The sequence below is a fragment of the Barbus barbus genome (assembly GCF_936440315.1).
Source record: "Barbus barbus genome assembly, chromosome: 8".
Classification (NCBI taxonomy): Eukaryota; Metazoa; Chordata; class Actinopteri; order Cypriniformes; family Cyprinidae; genus Barbus; species Barbus barbus.
Window position 1 is genome coordinate 22,029,760 of NC_136736.1, and position 17,370 is coordinate 22,047,129.

General features: G+C 36.0%; 1 pseudogene across 1 annotated transcript in view; it reads right to left on the bottom strand.

Moving 5' to 3' along the window:
* Nucleotides 1-996: 996 nt before the first annotated feature.
* Nucleotides 997-17,370, bottom strand: part of LOC306874314 (dynein axonemal heavy chain 6-like) — an 84,606-nt pseudogene continuing 68,232 nt past the window's right edge. The window contains exons 58-68 of the transcript in view: nt 15,802-15,960; nt 12,350-12,529; nt 11,006-11,246; nt 7,813-7,952; nt 7,033-7,172; nt 6,756-6,894; nt 6,153-6,272; nt 4,913-5,034; nt 2,710-2,833; nt 2,474-2,606; nt 997-1,048 (exon numbers count right to left, since the gene is read on the bottom strand). The product of the transcript in view is annotated as a dynein axonemal heavy chain 6-like (transcript). The remainder of the gene's footprint in view (nt 1,049-2,473; nt 2,607-2,709; nt 2,834-4,912; nt 5,035-6,152; nt 6,273-6,755; nt 6,895-7,032; nt 7,173-7,812; nt 7,953-11,005; nt 11,247-12,349; nt 12,530-15,801; nt 15,961-17,370) is intronic.

Sequence of the window (17,370 nt, forward strand, 5' to 3'; positions counted from 1 at the left end):
AAAAAGAATCCAGAAATCCAAAAAGACTTTGGCTGACCTGTTGTGATCCAACTCTGCTCAAACACAAATACAACCAATGGGTACTACTACTACAAAAAAAAAAAAAAAAAAGAATAAAAGGTCAATAAAAATAAAAGAATAAAGAAGCAAAACAACTAAACTTTTGCCACCTAAGGGAGAAAGAAGTTAGCTCAAGGTAAAGTCAACAGATTTGGATAATTTCTCATTCAAATCATATGAAAGAATCAGAAATTAGAGGGTTGAAGGTTATAGCTGATGGACACAACTACCCACCCATAATCCCACTTCTGGGGAGAATATCAGGATATTTACAAACAGATAAATAATAAATGCTAATATTAGTGTACTACAATCTTTGTATAGAAAAAGTTCACCTCATTTTCCCCAAAAAGTTGTGTGTGAGAAACAACTGAAATTGTATTTATTCAGTGAAAATCTTGCCTTCTGGCTTAGCTCTCAAATCTCATTCACCCTCCAAAAATTTAAATTTGCTGCTTCACAGGAAACAAGACAAGAATGTCAAAGAGGATTGTGCTGGTGAGTGTTCTTCTTCACCACTTTCCCTAAACCTGACTTTCACCATGGTAGAAGACTATTTGTTTTCATACATGATGGTGGGCTAATATTATGCAGTGTACCTCAGTCTATTCATGCTGATGTAGAGGAAACTTCTCACTTCACTGCTGAAATTTAAACTAGTCCGATTATATATTCTGAGCCTTTTTCTGATTTCAAAAACAGCATACTTCTGCAATTCATCCATATTAACATGAGCTTATTGTGCGTGTCTTTGTGTTATATAACAGAGCACTTAGACCAGCCACACGGAACAGCACATCAGGTCAGAGATAACAGTTTGGGTGTGCCCATCAACCCGTGCAAGAGAACTATGACCATATGTGCGTGCCAGACAGTGAACCTAGTATATACAGTGAGGAAATCGTAGTTGTTTATGTAGCTTTTTTTGACTGAATGTCAGAGTGTGCTGTTTGGAATGGCTGTGGGCCCCTCTAGCTCCATTTGTGAACTATAATACCAACAGCACACAGCTCATATATCACTGGCCTTTACTGGAATCCCCTACCCAGAGGAAATTGTCCATGTACAATGAGGGTGAACCTCCTGAATACAGAGTAAAAAAAAAAGTGTATGTGTGTGCGCGCATAAGCTTGTGAGTGTTAACCCAGAGACTGTTTAAATGCCTTGCTTTATGAATAATAGAGTCAAGAATTTTATAGTTAAGATTTACAGATTGGAACATCATAAACATAAATGCATAAAATTTCTTTGAGTAAGCAAGCTTTTAAAATATATATAAACTACATGTGTCACACATGTGTGACACATGTAGTCAATACATGTGACTATGGTGGTACAAAAAAAATGCATTAATCTGGTGTCTGCCAGACATTTTTTAGTGACAAAACTGAAACTGAAAAAAACAACAACACTGACTTGAACCTGGACTTAAAAGTGGACTCAAAGGCTCTCACACTATAAGAAGCCAAACAATTTGAACATGGACAACAATATGAAGATGGGTTTAACAGCATTTACTGTAAACTGAGCCAATCTGAGATTGTATACTAACATAGCAGACATTTGTGATATGATAATTACACTAAGCCATATGCGATTTCGATTTTAGTCTGACTGACAATGCGCTGTTAAGCAACTGCACATAACACAGCATTAGAAATCTTTTATGTTACTTTACTTACTTTACTTACTTTTATCCAAAGCGACTTACAAATAAGAAAAAGTAACTAAAACAAAGTTAACACTCTGTAAATAGTCTATACACACCCATTTAAGAAAATACAGAAACAACATTTCAATAGTAAACATATAAAGGAAAAAAATAAATAAATAAAATAAAAATAAAAAGCGATACTTCTATCCTTTGCCGGTGTCCTAGCCCGGTAGAGTCGATGGTCTTTACACTCTTTGGTCTTCACACTAAGAGGGCTTCACACGAGGGCTGCCACGACCGCTGCCGTGGTATAATAACCTTTTTTATACCTATCTAACAAATCACTGCTAGAATTCAGCTGAACCCACTTTCCTATTAATCACTAAAAATGGCCAAGCAAGTGCACACACCGACAAGATACGCGATACAGTATGAGACCAAACGTGATTTCAGCAACTCAAAACATATATAGCATGTTATATATAGTATGTTAAGAGAAGTGTAACATTTTTCATTTTATCATGAATCAGGCAGGACAAATTAGCAAGATTCCACAGTCTAAGTAATTAATAGGAAACACAAGTGTCATCATTTTGACTCCACAGACATACCTGCAGAGAAATGCCAGCACACAAATACAAACAATCAAGAGCAGGGAGATTAGTGTGATCAATAATCAATTCATTCTTGTTGGACTGGTTGCTGTAATCAATTCATTTGTAGTTTACAATAAAAAAATTTTTTTAAACATTCTCTTACCTTAAGTACAGTACACGCAGCAGGAAGTTCAAGCGGTCTACTTCCTGTCCGAGCACAGTGGTTAGAGAGTTGACTCTACCTTTTGAGTCTTGCAAGAACAGACTCTCCACTGCTGCATCCATATCTAATTTCTCTGCTCAGACACACACACACACAGGCAGGTCCAAAATCTCATAATAAAACAATGAAGTGACAGTAGACTTGTGTGCAAAGAAATACAGGGTTTTGAGACTAACCAGGGATTCTTGCTAAGATGGAGTCAGCCAGCTCATGAACCACCTCATCATTGCTCTTCCCTCTACCTGCTGCAGAAGAGCGGGGCTGGACTTCCAGAATGGTGCTGATCAGCGTCATTGTCTCCTGCCTCACATTTCTGTCAGGACTACTATCGTCAAAGATGATTGACACTTAGCATACAGTTTGGATTGGCAAGAACTGCCTGCACATCCATGCAGCCTAGCATGGATAAAAGCAGGGAGAGCAACACTAACCCCCCCCCAGGCTAAACAGAACAGAACCAACATAAATGTATTGCATTTGGTTCAATAATTAAATGTAACATTTTAGAAATTAGTCTGATTCAAAGGAGAATCAAAAGGCTGAATCCTGACTGACAAGAGGAGGAGTCAGGGATGGAGGTGGGTAATTAGCTATTGAGCAACGTAAAAGCTGGTGATAATACTAAAGAACCTTATATATGAGTGGTGTGATGGGTGTCGCATCCCTATAGGTAGACGTGGCTCAGCTGAGTCAGCTGATGCGAGCTTGATTAACGTGACCTGCCAGAACTGACACTACGCCTGATGTGTGTTATATGTCAGGTAACAGGTGCACTTTATCTAAAGATGCGTGCAATGCACAAAAAGTAAGGAGAGTCACACTGGAAATAAACATGGCTTAAGTCAAGTCACCTTTATTTATATAGCGCTTTATAGACATTGTTTCAAAGAAGCTTTACAGTATTAAACAGAAGAGTATCAGTGATGCTAAATTCTGGGGTAAATACAAATTCAGCAGTAAAGTGCTCTTATGAGACAAAAGCATCATGTAGCCCCAGTCAGTTCAGTGCTGATTCAGTTCAATTTAATACCTATGTAACTTTTATCAATTAATAATAATAGTGTCAATGTTGTGAAATGTGCCAATTATGAACAAATTAGATTCAGTGGGGGCTCAGTTGGGGACCAGTTCTCCAGTTTCACACAGTGTGGTTTATGAGGTTGCTTTACAAATCAGATTTGTGGATTGATATTATTTAATAACATTTTAGGTGCATTAGGTGGAAAGGGACAGTTCGCCCAAAAATTCTATCATTATTTCAAGGGATTCATGTTGTTCCTAATCCTTTTTTTTTTTTCTTCTGTGGAGTAAAAACATTAATTTTTTTAATGAATATTCTGGCAACTCAACATGGATACATGAATGAGGCTTCAAATAAACTCACTGGTTCTTGTGAGTCAAGTAATTATGTGGCATATTTGATGATGTACTTGCTTTTATTAGGTGCTCATATACTATGAACATGTCTCTTTAGAAGATGTGGAATTAATAGTTAAATTCATATGAATCACTGTTTAAAATGTCTTTTGTATGCTTTGATGCATGAAAGATTGGTTGTATGGACTGTCAATAGATGAATTGTCTAAACAAATGTCTTATGGGTTTTGGAACAAGATGAAAGTGAGTAAATTAATTTTCACAGTGGTGATAACAGCGGGTATTATGATTTCTGTAGCTGGTCCTCAGTGGAACTTGCTTTGACTTGGGTGGTGATGTGGATTATTGTATGCTACTGTAAATGGATTTAGATTTTTTTTTTAAAGTCTACTAAACAACTGCTTACATAAGTACTGGTACCTGGGTCAAATGCTTAGTATTATTACATTACATTAACATTTAGTCAATTTATCCAAAGCGACTTACAAATGGGGACAATGGAAGCAATCAAAATAAAAAAAAGAGCAATGATATGCAAGTGCTATAACAAGTCTCAGTTAACTTAACGCAGTACACGTAGAAAGTTTATTTTTATTTTTATTATATAATAAATAAAAAAACAGAATAGAAAAAGAATAGAGCAAGCTAGTGTTAGAGGCCTTTTTTTTTGCTTTTGTTAATTGCATAATAAAAAGAAAACAAATAGATAGAATTAAAAAAAAGATGAGAAAAGCTAGTGTTAGTTTTTTTTTTTTTAAGAAAACAAGTAGTAAATGACTAGAGTGCAAGTTTTTTATTTTTTTAAGAATAGAGAGTGCTAGAGTTAGAGGGTCAAATAAAGATGGAAGATATTAATAAATAAAAATGGTAATAAAGATTACCAGGCTTGAGTTTTTGAGAACTAACAAATACTAAAATACTGGACTTGAACAAATACTCCTACATACAGTCTAGTTTGCTGAGTTTGTTATTCTGTGTGTGGTTAAAAGACGTGAGAATTACCTGGAAGGCCAAGTTAGCATTTTCATGCATGCCAAAAACCTCTGGATCATCAATCAGTGGCAGATCATCAATATATTGCTTATATTCAGTCAAGCTGTCTGAATTAGGAGCGAAGTAAATCCCTGTACAATAGGAAAGAATGCCTTGGTTACTTGGAGGTGAAGTGTGTCATGATCTAGTGTCACTAAAATGAAGTCTGCAATGAAGTGTAGTAGCACTACACAAAATTTCCAATAAAAAACAGAACAAAAACAACACTCCCCCCACCCCTCCTGCTTCTCCACCCTAAATGGCTTTCCATTAACAGTATCCAAAGCACTCCAGAGGTTAAATGAATCAAAATGTAAATGGCTACCTGGCCAGTAACATTTATCTAAATATATAAAAAAGCTAATTTTAGCAAAGGTGACTAATGAAGTCAACAAACGAGTACTTGTGATTTTAGTTGTCACTGCACATAAAAACTGGGACAGCAGAAAGTATTTCAGCGTGGGATAAATACACACTCCATCTTTAATTTACATGACTTGGAAGTCTGAATACCAGATTTTGCTAAATATGTGTCCATATTATTTATCATAAGTGTGAGCGTGAGTGTGTGTAAATGCATATGTGACCCTGGACCACAAAACCAGTCTTAAGTTGCACAGGTATATTTGTAGCAATAGCTAACAATACATTGTATGCGTCAAAATGATCCATTTTTCTTTTATGCCAAAAATCATTAAGATTTTAAGTAAAAATCATGTTCCATGAAGACATTTTGTAAATTTCCTACCATAAATATATAAAAATTTATTTTTTTATATTAATTAACATTAATGGCTAAGAACTTCATTTGGACAACTTTAAAGGCGATTTTCCCAGTATTTAGATTTTTCTGCACCCTCAGATTCCAGATTTTCAAGTAGTTGAAATAGTCAATGTAAAGCTTATTTATTCAGATTTCAGGTGATGTATAAATCTCAATTTAAACAAATTGACCCTTATGACTGGTTTTGTGGTCCAGCGTCACATAGTTTAGGGTCAAATTTTAGCCAGAAGTGAGCAAAAACTGACAAAACCTCCTTTGGGGGGACACCCTCATTTGCAAAAAATGGCATAAAAATATATATATTTTTTTAAATTGTAAAAATGTATAAAGTTTTGTGTTAGAGTTATAGTACTACACTAGTTGTACTGTACATAAAAACAATAGAAGTCTATGAAATTCCCCAATTAGCTAAGTAGACGTGTGCACCTGATTTAGAGAAGGTATAGCAGTCCTCTAATGAGGCTGGGGAGCAGAAACTCTTCAGTATGGTGCGCAAACATCGCTGATCCCAGGCATTTGTCACCCTGCCTCCATACGTAATCTCACCTATGGAGATAATAAAACACACACACATAAACACATTCAATTTCATTGCATGACTGACTGACACCTTGCCAAGAATTAAAGAGACAGTTTGACACTGTGTGACAACGCTTCCTTAATGAGTCTTTCCCAAAGCCTTTCATAACAACATTACTGGAACATTCTTTCATTGTCCCCGCACGCCACCAGCTGCACCAAATTTAATAACATTTATTTTCACCAACTGATGATCTGTAAAATGATGCCTACTTAAACCAATGCATTCTTAACAATTAGAAAACCTTTTAGAAATTTTAGTGAAAGAGACACTAAGTTTTTATGAGAAAATTCAATCATAACACACTAATATTCATATTTAATTTTTTTATGAATAAAATACTTTATTTATACTTGATTATAAATTTAGCAAACTCACATAGAAACAGCTGAGAGAAAAGTGTGAAAGTGTGGCTCAATAACTGATGCTATAAATAAACACACACATACCCGTGATGTATATAAGAGCATCCCAGGGTATATGTCCTGTCTGGCAGTAGAGGTTTAGGTTGAGAAGAGCACACTCTCTGTCACTGTCATTGAATTCATAACGGATGTTACAGCCCAGAGGACCAAATTTCTTCCTCTCCTATACATACATAAAAGCATACACACACGTATGAGAAAAACACATACAGACAAATAAGGGTAGGACTTAGAGGATGTAATTTAGTAGGGCCCTCTAGAACATCTAGTATTCTGCAAATAATTGGCCAATTTTTCAAACTAGATTAATGTAAAACACACTCCAAAAATGATCTTCCTCCATTTCCTGCCAAGGATGTGTTCCTCAAAGAACGTACTGCTGATCTCAGTAAAGGCACGTCTCACATTGGCACGGAGACCTTTTGGGGGCTCGTTAGTAACCTACCATAACATTAACACAGGCTCATTAGTTCCCTGGCAAAACAAGCATATTAACAACAAAACAAAAATTAGAGCTAAAGAACTAAAATAGAACTGCTAAAATTCATTACCTAAGTTACAAACTCTAAACGTCTGGCTGGTTAAAGACATCCATGTCACTGCACATTCATTATAATCAAACATTGTTTAAGGTCTTATAAACTACTATTGGTTCCAGTGATTTGGTAAAGCTAGGGTTTAATTGATAGGAACATAGCACAGGGGTGTTAATGTATTAGGTTGAGAGTGAATAAAATATGAAAGCACTCCTCCTTGTGAAGTGTTATCTTCTTTTTGCAGGAGTCTGTGACTATGTTAGTGTGACTAAAATTTTAATTTGATATACATGCAGACATATCCCAGTGCTAGAAGTATGAATGACGTGTAAAATGTAAAAATATGTCATCAGCATATGGATGCCACTGACGCGTGAAGCTTCACTCTATATTGATGTATGTTTTCTTCCCGAAAGATCAAAAATGAGGCATGGGAATGGTTTCCTGAAAAATCACTACTAGTTTGTAAGCACTCACAGAACTTTATGACTATCAGTTTCTAGAGCTTTAAAGTATGTATATGCAAGTATGTGTCTTTGTGTTACCTTGACAGAGTTTTGCAATACAGTGACAGGAAACACATTGGTAGGCATGGAGCTAAGGAACAGTCTGAAGTCCTCATGGATAACAGTGTCTGCAAAGGTCGTACAAGAACAGGACAACAGAAAACAGGACAACAAAATAGCTTTAGAGTGGATTCACATGCGCAACACACTCTCTGTAATAAAAGATAGAAGCAGGTGCAAAACAGGTGAGTCTTTCTAAAACAGAACAATAATATTTTCACTGAACCATACAAACAAGCACACAAATATAAGCATACAAAAATAGTTTTCGTGAATCTAGTCACTCATTTGACATGTTTATTTGGCATGTCATACTGATCTAACAGTGTCAGCTTCAGGGACAAGGTTCTGGAGAAGTCTGTAACTATAATAAGCATGTTTTGATGGATTATTTAATTCTTTAAGCAGGGGGTTCAAGATTTTTCCATCTCTTCTTATTTTTTACATTTACTTAATATTTTAATGCCCACAGTGCACATCCAACTTCAGCCGGCCACGTCAAATTACAGCAATGAATAACGCAATTCTTTGGACAAAATGCATCTAAAAATAGTGGAGGAAACAGAATCCGATGCTGCGGGAGAAGTACGTGATCCAAGCTCCCCAAAACATGAGAATTCTTTATTTTAAGCTTTAAGCTAACTTAATGCATTAGCATAATTGCTTGCCCTCTCATGCGCTTTGACAGATGCGTGTGCGTCCTCAGCACAAAAACTTTGAGTATACGGTCATATCCTTATCTGTAAATGTCACATATTCACGCGAGCATTTCCAATTTTGCGTAAAGGCCGGTCCTGACAGTCTGTGTTAAGTTTTATTTATTTTTTACTGAATGAGAATGAGCGTGGGCGCGTGCACTCGCATCAGACAGACGGAATAGTCTATAGCTATATTCACTAGCCTATATACAGTGCTTAACAAATGTATTAAAACAAATTTGTGTAAGGTTTTAAACAAATTATGTTTGTGCCACTGCTGCTCTATATTGGTGATTACCAAAATCTCTTACTTTCTGTATTGGTTAGTCCTTCAATATGCATAAGCTCTTTAGTAACAGTAGGCTATTTCTAATGCTGTAATATATTTTAAATTATTGCTATTATCTAAATAGAAAGAAAAGCAGAAAAGACATTTCCTACATTTCACTGCTGGTTATACTCTGTATAATTGTGTATGTGACAAATAAACAAATCTTGAGAAGAAGTCAAGCGTTTTATAGTGCGTTTTCTTCAGATACCCAATTACAGTGAAAAAGTACATAAAAGATCCCAGCAAGAATGCTAGCTGTTATGAAAGACATAGGAGGCCATTTTTCTTATTATGTGAATAAATACTATTTCGTTGTTTGTTTGCCAAAGTTTGTCAGATCTATCATTGTTACTACAATTATTTCAGATACACCGATGCCTAAATGGCATATTAAGCGCGCACACACACACACACACACAGAGACACACAGAAACCAAATAAACAACTTTACTTTTCTAAGAGTGCCTTTGTATAGAGATAGTTTTTGGCTATTCAAAACTAATACAAGTCCTTGACAGTAGTTGAACCTTTTGAAAATGTGTTTCTTGTGGCTTTGTTGGAGTGACTAATGAATCAACTGTTCTCATAGTTGGCAAGCAGAAGCGACCGATAGTACTATCCAGGCTCAGGTTTACAATTTATTGCAAGACTGAAAGTAACGGGAATACAGGAAATTGGCAGCAGTGTGAGCTAGAAACAGTGTCTTGAATGTAATTCTATCATATTCTGGCAGCCAGAAAAAGATCTGAGCAGAGGCGTGACATGAAAAAATTACAGAGGGCTATAAACCAATTGAGCAAAGGGATTTTGGAGCCACTCTAGGAATATGGAAGACATATAGCAGATTCTGGTTGGCAAACAAGAATAGAATTCCAGACAACCTGGACAAGAAAATGAGTAAAGTAGTGGTCAAATAAGGCCGCTGCTATCGTAATGTGGTCCCTAAGAGCATCCCAGGATGACACCAGGTCATGATACACACCAATTCATGATACACAATAACTATATGACCTCTGAATGAGAGAGAGGGAGAGAGAGAGAGATTGTGAGGGATATTATGGCTGAATGAAAGAAGAACTCACAATCAAACAAAGAAATCACAATTACAGCTGAGGTGATCAAATTTGATATGTTGGCGAGGCACATACACAGGAGGAGGAAATTACTATATGTGTACTGCTGAATGTAATGAGCACAGCAATGCTAAAAGAAGCATGGGATCTGAAGTAGAAGTGAAGTGTAGGCAAAAGAAGAATAGTGGTACCCCAGTTTTGAAAAAAATGTGAAGATCAAGCAACAAGTCATAATTGATTTGAGTACAAAAATGTTGACAAACATTGATGTAGACTGAAATATAAAACCTTCAGAAGAAAATTAGTTACAAGCAGTGATGGACAGCATATTGGATTATTACACTTGGAATCTTTTCTTCCCTTATTTCTCTCCGCAGAGAAATTCCCTCTTTTCCTTAATTTCTAAACCATATTAACATCCTACACCGAGAGGTTCATAAATAACGGAACACAAAAATATCCGTCAATGTTTATAAAATTTGGTGAATGACAAATGTTTTATTTAATACAACCTCTCATGTAATATGTAAATGGTAATTCATTTTGTCCGGGAGTCACTGGAGTGAAAGTGCAAATACAATCCTTTTCAAATATAAAATCAATGTTAATATAAGGTGAAATGGAGCTTGCAAGAGCAGTAGGTGGTCGCCAGGACTTTAATATGTGGTTGCTAAAGTGTTAAACGATGTAGCATGTTTCCTTGAGGTTACCTGGGTGTTCTAAATGGATTCCAGATGGGTAATAGGGTGTTCTGGAGGTTTGTTTATTGGCAAAAGAGTCCACCCCTAAGTAAGAATGTGGAATTTTTTGCATGTTTGATTGCCTGATTGTCCAAGTCTGATCAATTAGAAAAGTAACAGCACACATTTTCTCAACAAGCCATGCGATTGAGTTTCATTCATGTCCCTAATAGTACTGGAACCAAGTTTAATACTTAGGGTTACCCATGAGCAATAGCAACAGAGAAGCTTTCCTTAGCAACAGACCAGAACTGGACTCAGTTTACTGAAATACACACAAAAACATATTGTAAGTACACACACACACACACACATATGTCCTTTCAACACCCCTGACCTTCTCCACGCCTCCTGCTCCTCGCAGAAAGTACTGCCACTCCTGCTGGGAGAGCTCTACCCTCTGCATCATGATCTCCACGCACAGCATGAAGCTGTAGATGGCCTTGTGCTGCTCAAAAAGGCCACGAGACACGTTCTTGTAGGCGCTCAGCAAAGTCTGATCCAACAGGATCTGCAGTCTCATGCTCAGATCTCTGTGCTTCTCTGATGACTCAATAGTATTGTTGAACAACTGCAAAGACATTTCAGGGAAAATCTCAGGGAATGCGTGAATTGACCAAATGTATACTTTAAATGCACTGAAAGTAACTTTGAATTATATATCTACTGTATATATACATATACATTGCTGATCAAAAGTCTGGGGTCGAAAAATATTTTACAATATTACTGTTTTTATTGTATTTTTGATCAAATAAATGCGGGTGAGCATTAGTGAAAGAATTTAAAAAATCCTACAGACCCCAAACTTTTAAACAGTATATGAAGAGTTTATTTGTAAAAACCAATAAACGGCATTTTTTGGAAAAAAAAGAAAAAAAGAGCTGATTGCCGTGCATTATTGGGTATTGTCCACTTTCAAGGCATCGCGAGTTCACATTTTACTGCAGAATCCGACAAGCGCTCTTGTTGGTTTTGAACAGAAGCCGATAAGTCCACAGCGAATCAGCGTGCTCTATTCAGTTCAGGCGACAAGGCTGCTTTCACTTTGAAAATACATGCTAGCTGAGAGGAGTTTCGTCAAAGCTGACTAAAAGTGATCGAGGATGGATAATTTTGACGAACTTGATGAACCTGTGATATCTTCTTCAGGGCGTAAAGGAAAATAAAAGCTGAAACTTTTTCACGGAACCTTGCAAAAGCAGCACGTTACAATGGTGAGGGAAAAGCTCCGTGTATTGCGTGTAATCACATCCATACAGTCTATGATCACAACAACAATAACTTTTGTCAGGCATCTACATTGTCATCTGAGGAGTTTGCAAAGATTAAACAGGTGTTTTTTCTCTAAAACATGAAATGTGGAGTTATCTGCTTTTGCCACAGAAAGACTGTTGGAGTTATCGACTTTTGCTATAAAAAAACTTTTAATATGTAAAAAAATCTAAATCAAAACAACCCAACTGCAGTTTGACTGATATTACTTGGAATGCGCAATAAAAAAAATGTGATTTCGTTATCGGTTTTTGCTAATTAACTCTTCATATATAAAACATTGTAATTATAAAAGTAAAGTAGCTGGGTTTATATTTATTTTATTTTATTAATTTTTTTTTTTTTTTACATTAAATCCTGAAATAATATTCTAGAATGTCTGCTCTAGATTGAAATGACCTGTTTAAAGTACTTTAGGGAGAACTGGTACATGGGGTCAATCTCAGACAAGCTGGCAATGACAAAGTACATGATGGAGCCACGTGTGGCAACGGGGCGATACTTTTCCCTGGCTGCGTTGATCATCTCCTCTGTCGTCTCCGCCTCCACCAGCCGAGATTTAATGGCCTGAGATGTCACCTGTGCAAGAGAAAAGAGGATAAATTGTTAGCAGATCTGCTTCATGTCAAACGTAAGTGTTATACTCCAAACAGAGACAAATGTAATGACTCGACAGTGTTTATAAAGCATCTTAAAATGCAAAAGGAACTATAAAGCCATCCGCACTGACAGCAGTATCAGTGTTGCAGAGATACACAAAACTGTAGCAGAGGTGTCAGACAGAGACAGAACTGTTTTTGCCTTTGAGACGAATACTTCGTTCTTTTCCTGCCCAACCTTTCGTTCATATCAATCTATCCGTACCTCCCATTCAGCCTTTCATTACTCTCTGTGGGCGGCGGAAGTTTGACAGTGACATGCAATCTGTGCCTCTGATCCTTCTGCTTGCTCAAATTTGGCACAAACACACTATGTCAGAGGAATTTGCTAAAAATGTATTGTGCCAAGTGAAAGCTCCATTTATTAGTAAGTGGCATCTATGCTGGTTTTGCAGCTGATTCATTAAAGAAATGATGCAGATCAAGGCAGCATTACAAATGCTGGCACAACTGTGCTTGTACTATAAATCTACTTTTTTCTATAGTTTCACATTATAGAATTTTACAGAAATTATTCAAAAATATGGTAAAATGCTAATGTTGAGTTGCTTGTGATAGTGACACAAGAGGAAACATGACATTTGTTTTTCCATTTCCAAATCCTAAAACAAATCCGAAAAAGATTAATTCCCAAATGTTCACATAATCTTTTTAGTTGACTGTGACCTTTGCTTTGTTTGTGAAGTAAACCTCTCCTTTTTGTATCCAGCAGTCATTAGCATAGTGGAAAAAAGGTTTAATGACAATTATTATTTAAACAGTGGCAAAAAAAAGCGTCTGGACACTTAAAATAAATAAAATGTCATTGAAAATGATATGGGCTCTAACTCAGTTAACTTGTTGATTTTTCTGAAGTAAATAACGTTACGTGACTCTTCACAAGCTGTTTTAATTACTGTATAAATGCTTGGAAATAATATTTAATGTTTTCAAACCCATTCATTACAAGCAAGCCACCCAATAATCACAATAAGCTTTGTGCTTTTTTATTATAACACAACGTCTCATCCTTTTGTAAATTTGAAGATCAGATCCAAACAATAAATGTGTTTTGCGCTCTTTTATTTGTAGTGAGGTAACTACATTAGCCTCAGTTCAAGCGGCATGAGAATCAATTATATTTTCCACAAAATAAACATGAATAAATATTTGAATGCATATTGGAAAAAAAAATCTGAACAATTTATGAAATTCTGGAAGTCTCATGAAATCGATCAATTAGAGTTTCAAAAACATCTATAAGCCTAAGGTTTATTGCTGCGTGTTAAGAATGACAGGTTGGATGCCACAGACTTTTTTTTTTTTTCGGAGTGTAATTTTCACATTAATTTCACGCAATATAACATGATTTTATTATCGTAATTTTGACTTTATTCTTAAAATAGTATGACGTTAATCTTATTTAGTTGGGTAGGGTATTTGTGCTGCATGCAAACATAATCTTGGCACAGCGGCCCAAAAAACAAAACAAAACAAAATTATAAATAAAAATAAAATAGTGTGAAATTGACGATCCTGACTCCCCATACCTCCTCATTGGACGCGCCTTTAGAGAGAAATGCATCTTTACGGATTACATGGGCTAATGAAAGAGTTTTTAATTTTTTATTAGAATTTTGGGTCCCACTTTATATTAGGTGGCCTTAACTACTATGTACTTACATTTCAATTAATCATTTGGTACAATGCACTTATTGTGTACATGCGTGTTTTTACATTGTACTTATATTTTTTAAAATACCTATATGTAATTACATCTGTAATTAATTTCTGTAATTACATTTATATTTACACTGTTGTCCAATCCCTTACACCGTAACCCACCCTTAAACCTACCCATACCACCAAACCTGTCCCTAACCTTACCCGTATCCCACCTCAATAGCAGCAAATGTGTTTTGCAATACAATATGACCACAATAAGTACATTGTACTTATTTTTTGATGTAAGTACATAGTAGTTAAGGCCACCTAATATAAAGTGGGACCGAATTTTGTTGTAAAGTAGTAATATATAGCATTCTATAAATATATTTATCATGTCAGTGAGGTAAGTATTTGCTGAGTTTCGGTTCAGTTTTTGTGAAGTGTTCCTACTCAAGATCAAGACCACCCTGTTTGTTTTCTTTATTTTACAAAAGCAAAACTTTTTGTTGATATTGTGAGTGCACACAAATAAAACTATTTGCAGCTTCGAATGATGTATACTCTTACCTTTATGAGGAAAAATTAAGAAAGCTCAACTCTTATTAAGAAAAAAAACGCAAGTGATCTCGCTAGCGCCTCCATGTCCTTCAAAGTGCGCTTCAGCTTCCACTTTTAGCACAAACGATTTGATATTTATCACACATTTATCTTAAATGTTTTAATTTATATTGTGAAATGCATGAAGTTTATGTCTCAAATCGTGTATATTTCAGAAGGCTAAACTGATCATTCATAGCCTATGCTCAACTCACTGTCTGGCACTGGCCGCTTGGTATTTAAAAAAAAAAAAAAAAAAAACCTTGAATTTAATAAACATAAAATCATGTTTCTAAACTTAATAAAGAAACTAAACAAAATATAACTACTTTGCCATTAAAAACCAAAACTTATCTTTTTTAATGGCTGCAAAAGTTGTGAAATGGGGAAGAGAGAGATACGGGCTTGGTTCGGACTCGGGCGGAGAATTCTGATAAGCTGTCGGACAAGGGCAGCTTAAAATTAAAAGTTCTACCTTGGCTCGGCGGGCCCCCAATCTGCCCGGGCACATGTGCACAGGATACCCTGCATACCCCCCCCTGCTCTTGAGCACCAAATGGCTGCTGAAAATTCACCTTTGAAACAAAATATATTTTAAGAAATTAAAATAGAAAACAGTTTATTAAACAGTATTTTACATTGTAATAATATTTCTCAATATCACAGTTTTTACAGTATATTTATCAAATAAATGTAACCTTTGTGAGCATGAGAGACTTCAAAACCCAAATTGAACGGTGGTGTATGAATTCATATTGGTTCAGGGTAAACAAAGGTTAAAGTAAATAACATCTTCAGCTGCTTTTCTATATACAATTACTGGCCTACTGATGTCTATTACGCTGCTCATGAAGTATTTAAGTACTGTCATCACACTAAAACTCCTATAGATCCGTAAAAACACATAACTATGCCCTCTCTTTAAACTTCTGACCCCAAACCACTGACCTTTGACTCTTGTAATGTTTGTATAAGCTCCTCGTTGTTGAGGATGTTGCCCTCAGAGGTAAAGAGCAGTTTGAGAATTCGGTCCTCAATGGCTTTTAACTGATTCCGGTCTGCATTGATGCGAACTATCAGCTGGTTGGCTCCAGACGAACTACACCACTGCTTATAGACAAATTTAAACAATCCCAACAAGTCAAGCTAAATTTTACAGAGTAGCAATTGGCAAGAGAATAATAATTTAATCAAATAATCATCATAAACATCAAATTATATTTTTGGTAGACAAAATTATGTTATAATGCCATGAAAAAGGCCCAGCAGAGACTGTAATTCCTTAGGGTGCTGAGGAAGAACAACGTTACTCAGAGACTACTGGTGTCCTTCTATCGGTGCTCTATAGAGAGCATCCTAACCTACTGCATTGGCGTATGGTTCACCAGCTGTACAGTGGCTCAGAGGAAAGCACTCCAGAGGGTCATATAAACATGGCACAGAAGATCGTAGGATGCCCTCTCCCAACACTGGAAGATCTACACACTTCACACTGTATTAAGAAAGCCCAAAGCATTCTCAAAGACACATCACACCCTGGACATGATCTGTTTGAACTGTTACCATCAGGGAGACTATACAGGACAATTAGAGCCAGGACAAACAGACTAAAAAACAGTTTTTATCCAACAGCTATAACCACTCTCAATAATCAAAAACACTGTTTTCATGAGATGTGAAAAAAATAGACAGATGGTGAATGTGACTGTGTACAATTTTCTGTACCTTTTTATTTAAATTTTTATCTTATGAATGTATGTATGACTACAGTACTCTGACTGGCTGGTACTTTTAAATTTCGTTGTACATGCAAATGGTACAATGACAATAAACTTCTATTCTATTCTATTCATATGTCAACTTGTGTAATGAAATGTGCTTGCATATGATGCATGTTAATACCAGTTGTAAATGGTAATGTGTCTTTGTTGACCAGCTGTGATTGGACCACCCATAAGGTGGGTGGTGGTAAAAAGTGAAGTACTTCTTAAGTATGTGTCTGTAGTTCAAACAATAGATGAACACGAGTAAATACAGCAATAATAAAGTCTATAACAATGTAGGACTTGAGCCAAGGGGTGATGGTTTTCATATCCATGGACCATGATATAAAAAGTGAAGACTCAGAAATCTACAACTCTTATGCTACTGCATTACTCCATCACTTCTTGCTTTTAGAAAAATAAACACCTCTGATTCAGCTGCTGTCTCCTAGGTGAATATTTTAGACCTCTGGAGGACTTACATTTTCTTTTTCCTAAAATTGCAAGTTATTGCATTGGACTAAAACATACTGACTTTGCTCACACAGAGTTTAACAACACTTGTGGTGTTTCCAGTCAAAAATGAACGGCCTACAAATGCTATATTAGAAGCAAATATTGGAATCAGTATTATGTGCCTTATGTTTTTGAGTGAAGATTGACAAAATTATCCACAAATAATGCTTTCACTCAAAAACAGAGGTTCTTAAGGTCAGATCAATGAGGCCTATGACCAATCAATTTCAAAAAGAAA